General features: G+C 48.3%; 1 pseudogene across 1 annotated transcript; it reads right to left on the bottom strand.

Moving 5' to 3' along the window:
- Window positions 1-3,117: 3,117 nt before the first annotated feature.
- Window positions 3,118-4,095, bottom strand: LOC310795646 (eukaryotic translation initiation factor 3 subunit I pseudogene; annotated as a pseudogene). The gene has a single exon. The product of its transcript is annotated as a eukaryotic translation initiation factor 3 subunit I pseudogene (transcript).
- Between the last annotated feature and the right edge of the window lie 1,920 nt (window positions 4,096-6,015).

The raw sequence follows: 6,015 nt of genomic DNA, 5'->3' as shown, positions 1-6,015 counted from the left end.
GACAGACATCCTCACTTGCACATTACAATAAAAAAGAGGACTCACCCATGCTATAAATCAGATCTGAAAAGGGTAAAAAAACCGCTGCTCATGTGTTCAGCATAGCGCAGAGCGTGGCGTCCTGTGTGAACGAAAATAGGCGCCAGGCGTGCATGAAGCAATGCCTATATGCGTAGGCATAGGCGTAGGCATAGGCGTAGGCATAGGCGTAGGCGTGTGTGTGAACCGGCCGTTACGCTTGCTAGCCTGCATGAAAGACGCCAGTGTGTTTATGTTTTTAATATCATATCTATGGTTTATAACGCTGCCACTAATCAGAGGCAGAGAGGGCCAGGGGTGGGTTATGCCTTCGCCATCATCCAAAAAAAATATCGCTTCCGGTAAGCTAGCTAGCTAGCTAATGTTAGCTGCTGGTTGGTTGGCTAACTAGCGAATGTTAGCCGTTAGCTAGCGTTAACGCATTAACTAGACAAACACAGACATGCAGAGCTCCAAAAACAGAGCAATTCGTGATTTTGTTACTGTAGTTTCTGCAGAGTAACGTCCATGTACCTTTATGTATTGCTCAGGGTTGGTATTGCAAAGGGATCTGACGGATAGTGCAGTAACAGTCAGCAGCTATGATAGCGCAGCCAGGGGGGGGAGGAAGTCCATATATGGTCCATCCGGTCATGGGGCACAGGACATTACGTCATCACAGGATAACGCGATTGGCTGGCTCAGATCTGTTCAAATCTGAGCCAGCCAATCACGTTGTCCTGCGTTGTTTGGGATGTGTATAAAAGGCGACCGCAGATGGGGGTGGGTGGGGGGAACCAGAGGAGAGAGAGGGGGAGAGGAGAGGGGCAACCAGAGGAGAGGAGGGGAGAGGAGAGGGGAGGAGAGTTGAGGAGAGAGGGGAGCAGAGGGGGAGAGGAGGAGAGAGAGGGGTCGAGGGGGGAGAGGGGAGAGGAGAACAGAGGGGGAGAGGAGGAGAGAGAGGGAACCAGAGGAGAGGAGGGGAGAGAGGGGGAGAGGAGAGGGGGAACCAGAGGAGAGGAGAGCAGAGGGGGAACCAGAGGAGGAGAGGGGGAGAGGAGAGCAGAGGGGGAACCAGAGGAGAGGAGAGGGGGAGAGGAGAGCAGAGGGGGAACCAGAGGAGAGAGGGGGAAAGGAGGAGAGAGAGGGGGAGAGGAGATGGGGAACCAGAGGAGAGGAGGGGAGAGAGGGGGAGAGGAGAGGAGAGCAGAGGGGGAACCAGAGGAGAGGAGAGCAGAGGGGGAGAGGGGGAGAGGAGAGCAGAGGGGGAACCAGAGGAGAGGAGGAGAGAGTGGGAGAGGAGGAGAGAGAGGGGGAGAGGAGAGGGGAGGAGGGTAGAGGAGAGAGGGGGAGAGGAGAGGAGGAGAGGAGAGGGGAGGGGAGAGGAGAGGGGAGGAGGAGGAGAGCGCCGCCAGCGGTGGGGGGCGCCCCTTGAAGCTTACCCCCTTACCCCCCCCCCCCCTGGGAAGCAGGCGAGTGCAGTCAGCCAATTAGAGGCAGAGAGGGGCGGGTCATGCCTTCGCTATCATGGGGGGAAAAAAGATTGCGTCCCGGAGCTAGCCTGAGAGGCTAATAAAAGCTACATGTTACAGAGTAAGCTGACTATCAGTACGTTATTGCACGCATAGGCCTATCTTTACATTTAAACGTTTACATAGCAAAAATAGAAATAGAAGTAGGCTATGTCAGTGTTTTCCCCTGAATAGCTGAGAAAGTGGACACTGTCAATAGTTAGCACTGTGAAGCTGATACAATTCAGGTGGTGGTAATGCAACATTTAAGGATGCCAACTGCCATAAAACACAGAAGAAGAAGCTGAGAAAAAGGAAGTGCTGTGGGGTTGGTGAAAACCATCTATATGTAAATGGCTCTAACCCAGAAAAAATAATATCAGCAGCACAGACTTCAGAATTTGACTTAAGTGCAAGGTTGCAGCGCAGCGGTCAGTCACATCAATAGTAGAAGAGAAAGCAATACAGAAAAATAATCACAATTTACAATGTCCAAAATATGAAATCCTTTAAAATGACATAGGGAGTAGGGATACAAATATAAACATGCAATTTAATCTAAATTAACAATTTATCAAAAATAAAACTGCTGAGAATCAATCACCTATTACATAGTATCTTTATTAATGTGGATACACAGACATGGAAACACAGTGAAAGGACGGCAAGACCTCACATCAAATTAACGTCGATGTTGGATCAAAAGTGACTTTTAAATGGTTCTTTGTCTGAAAGCTGGTCTGCAATTTGGTGAATGGTAGATTTCTTAATGGGGATAGAGGATGAAGGAATGAAGCATGTCTCTGCGGTGCTGTCAGGTGAAAACATATCGCCTGCCTGGCCCTCTGGTCCCCAACGAGACGGCTGTTTGCAAGTATAATGTCCCCTGAGGTGCAATTACAGTGAAAAGAGATCATCTGAAGGCACTGTGAACATGTCTCTCTGCACCCGTCTATCCTTTCATCCACCCATTCTCAGTTGTGGCGGTGGTGAGCAGGCCGAGCAGAGCAGCCCAGACATCCTATTCCCCATGTTCCTCCTGGGGGGGGAGGTCACAGGCACTCAGTCAGACATGCTGGGAGATGTAGTCCCTCCAGTGTGTTCTAGTGTGTGTGTGTGTGTGTGTGTGTGTGTGTGTGTGTGTGTGTGTGTGTGTGAGAGAGAGAGAGAGGAGGGAGAAAGCTTGTGACCATAAATGAGGACCTAACCAGTGGTCAATCAGATCCCTTTCACCCTCAATTGTTAATAGGAGAGAGAGAGAGAGAGAGAGAGACACACACACACAGAGAGACATCACACTCAGCAAGAAATCTCTCCAGATTGAAGCCAAAATTAGGCTAATGCCACTAAACTGGACGCTCCACATACTTGAGCTGTGCCTTGATATCCTGTCTGTCCATCCTTGATATCCTGTCTGTCCATCCTTGATATCCTGTCTGTCCATCCTTGTCGGAATTGGATGCCAACTTTGAAGAAGCTTGATTTAATGGTAATCTAAACGCAGCTCTCAGTTTGAATTGATAAGGACTGCATGGCTGGGTGGGTCCAATAGCAGATGAGGCTGTGGGGGTTTGAAGAGGTTGTCTGTTTACGCCTCTGGCTCAAAGTCAAAGTACTGTGGGTCGAAGTAGTGAATCCGTACGTATCCGTCCTCTCCTCCGCTGCTGTAACTCTGACCATCAGGGTGGAACGCCACACAGTTGATAGGACCGAAATGACCTTTGACCCTGCTGAACTCCTCTTCATAGGCGGCGTGGAAGAACCTCGCCTCAAACTTGCCAATCCTGGTAGAAGTAGTGGTGACCTCCATGGCCTCCTGTCCACCTCCCATCACCACGTGATGCATCATGGGGGAGATGGCGGCAGAGTTGACAGGTCGCTCTGTCCTGAAGGTCTTGATGTGGTCCAGCGTGGAAGAGTCAAACAGCTTGGCGGTGTTGTCTTTGGAGGCACTGATCACCATTGTGAGATCCACTGATGACTGCATGTCGTTGATCTGCTTGGTGTGCTCCTTGACCTTCTTCAGGATCTCTCCAGACTTGGCGCTGAACTGGTTGATCTCTCCGTTCTCGTGACCGGCAATGACAAATTCTCCCAGAGGTCCCCACACAGCACTGGTGATCTTTGACTCACTGCAAGGTATAGACAGGTAGGGCTGGTTGTTCTTGATCTGCTTTGGGGCCCTCAGGTCAAAGAAGTTGAGGGCGCACTGGTAGCCCATCTGCTTGTCTGTGGACAACATGATGATGTTGCCGCCAAAGTCGAAGCCGCATGTCCTGACAGCTGAGTTGGTCTGGAGCAAGGCCAGCTGTTTGCCAGTCTCACAGTTCCACAGCCGACAGCTGTTGTCTGCCGACCCCGTCAACACATTGTTGGTGTCCCAGTCACAGTCGACACACCACACAGCTCCAGTGTGTCCATTGTAGGTGCCAAGCCTCTCGCCATTGACAGAGTACCACACGTTGGCTATTGTGTCTTTTGCGACAGAGAAGAGCAAGTCTCCTTCCCTGTTGTATTTGATTTGAGTGATGGACCTCTCATGGCCCTGGAGCAGGATGGGTTTCATTTGGTCACCTAGCTAGATGTTGTCACTAAGTCCTATATAGTCTCTATTTCTCCTGTACAGAGAGAAAAGATTAACACTCGTGTTTCAGGTGCCAGGCTCATAGACCTTGATATCACTTAATATGCAGAATTGGTGATGTTGAGAGTTTCCCGAGGTGCACCACCAGTCCTACTTCTTGCCTAGGCAGAGAAGGAATTATGACATCACTGATGATGCACAATGACTCGATGATGTCATCAGTGATGTCACTCGAGCAGTTGTGATGTCATCAGTGATGATGTCACCAGTGATGTCACTCAAGCAAATACTAATAAAAAGGTGTGTGTGTGAGTGAGTGAGTGAGTGAGTGAGAAGAATTTTGTTCTTGCCACAGCTCTGCCATTTTACGTGCGATTGGGCTGAAACTTTCAGGAAGTGTAAAGAGCACCCGTGTGGGTGACCTGACAGAGCCGGTCTTAACTCGCAGTCGAAACAGTATAGCAGAGTTCCCTGTCATAAATCCCACTGTGACATCATCAGTGATGTCATAAATCCCACTGTGACTGTCATAAATCCCACTGATGAAATCCCACCGTGACATCATCATCATCATCATCAGATGCCTAGTAGGCAGAAACATCCCTGGGTCAGATGATCATAAACCGGATAATCCTCTCTGATCGGTTGTCCACTATTTTCACATCCTAAAGTAACTAGTAACTAGTAACTAGTAACTAGCTCATTTAAATGTCAGTAGCCTAACTGTCATTGAGTTACTACATTTGAAAAAGTATTAGATTACTAGTTACTGCAAACGCGACACCTGCGGGGCATAGCTACACCGTTATTAGACTCTGTGTCTTATTATTGCTAACCCTAAACAAAGATCACCTCTCACACCACTTCATTAAGCCACTGTTCAAGAAATATCTTGCTGGAGAGAGAGATTCCTATGAAATATGAGAGATCCTTGTTGAATTCCATTTAGTTGGTTTGTCCTCTCTTTAAGCTGGATTGTTGCTGTTTTCCTACGATACCATCTGCGATGTCTAAGCAGAGCCTCATGGTCATTATTGCAGCAGACCAGCTATATATAGCTGCATTCACCAAGTCAAGGAAAACAAAGGTCTATGCTGCAGTGTATCATCCCCCGAAGGTCACCATCATTTTCTGCTCAACTAAGGATCAGCCAAGCCTCTCATGGAGTGAGCATCTCTCCACAACATTCATGTTACATGTTCATCTCTCCACAACATTCATGTTACATGTTCATTGAGAATCAGGTGTGTTCATGCTGATGCAAAGCCTGCTAAAGTTAACATGCGGTGCTGCTTGTTACCGTGGACATGAGACACAACACCAACCACCGAGTGTGTTGCTGAGAAACAGCAGAGGAGTTCCACTGTCACACAGCCAACATGTCTGGAGTAGTCTACCTCCACAGCATGAAGCCAACATGTCTGGAGTAGTCTACCTCCACAGCATGAAGCCAACATGTCTGGAGTAGTCTACCTCCACAGCATGAAGCCAACATGCCTGGAGTAGTCTACCTCCACAGCATGAAGCGCAGTGGGAAATCCAATCAATGTTTTATAGATGCTAGCTAGACTGTCAAACTGTGCTTTGCCACACAAGCAACTAGGTGTCCACCCATTAGTTTATACTAGGGATCTGTTATGATCCACCCATTAGTTTATACTAGTGATCTGTTATGATCCACCCATTAGTTTATACTAGTGATCTGTTATGATTTAGGTCTTAGTTGGCTGTAAATGCTACTGTACTAGCAAGTAGTGCAATAATTACGTCATTGAAGTGGTCAGGTGTTCCTCAAGAGTCAATGCCTTTCAGGGTGAGGAGGGGGGCACAATCTACAGTATCTCTTGCCCTTATAGCAATGTTATCATATCAACAGTATCAACACAGGACAAATACATCACT

The sequence above is a fragment of the Poromitra crassiceps genome (assembly GCF_964638095.1).
Source record: "Poromitra crassiceps genome assembly, chromosome: 21".
Classification (NCBI taxonomy): Eukaryota; Metazoa; Chordata; class Actinopteri; order Beryciformes; family Melamphaidae; genus Poromitra; species Poromitra crassiceps.
This window is presented reverse-complemented; position numbering and strand designations above follow the sequence as displayed.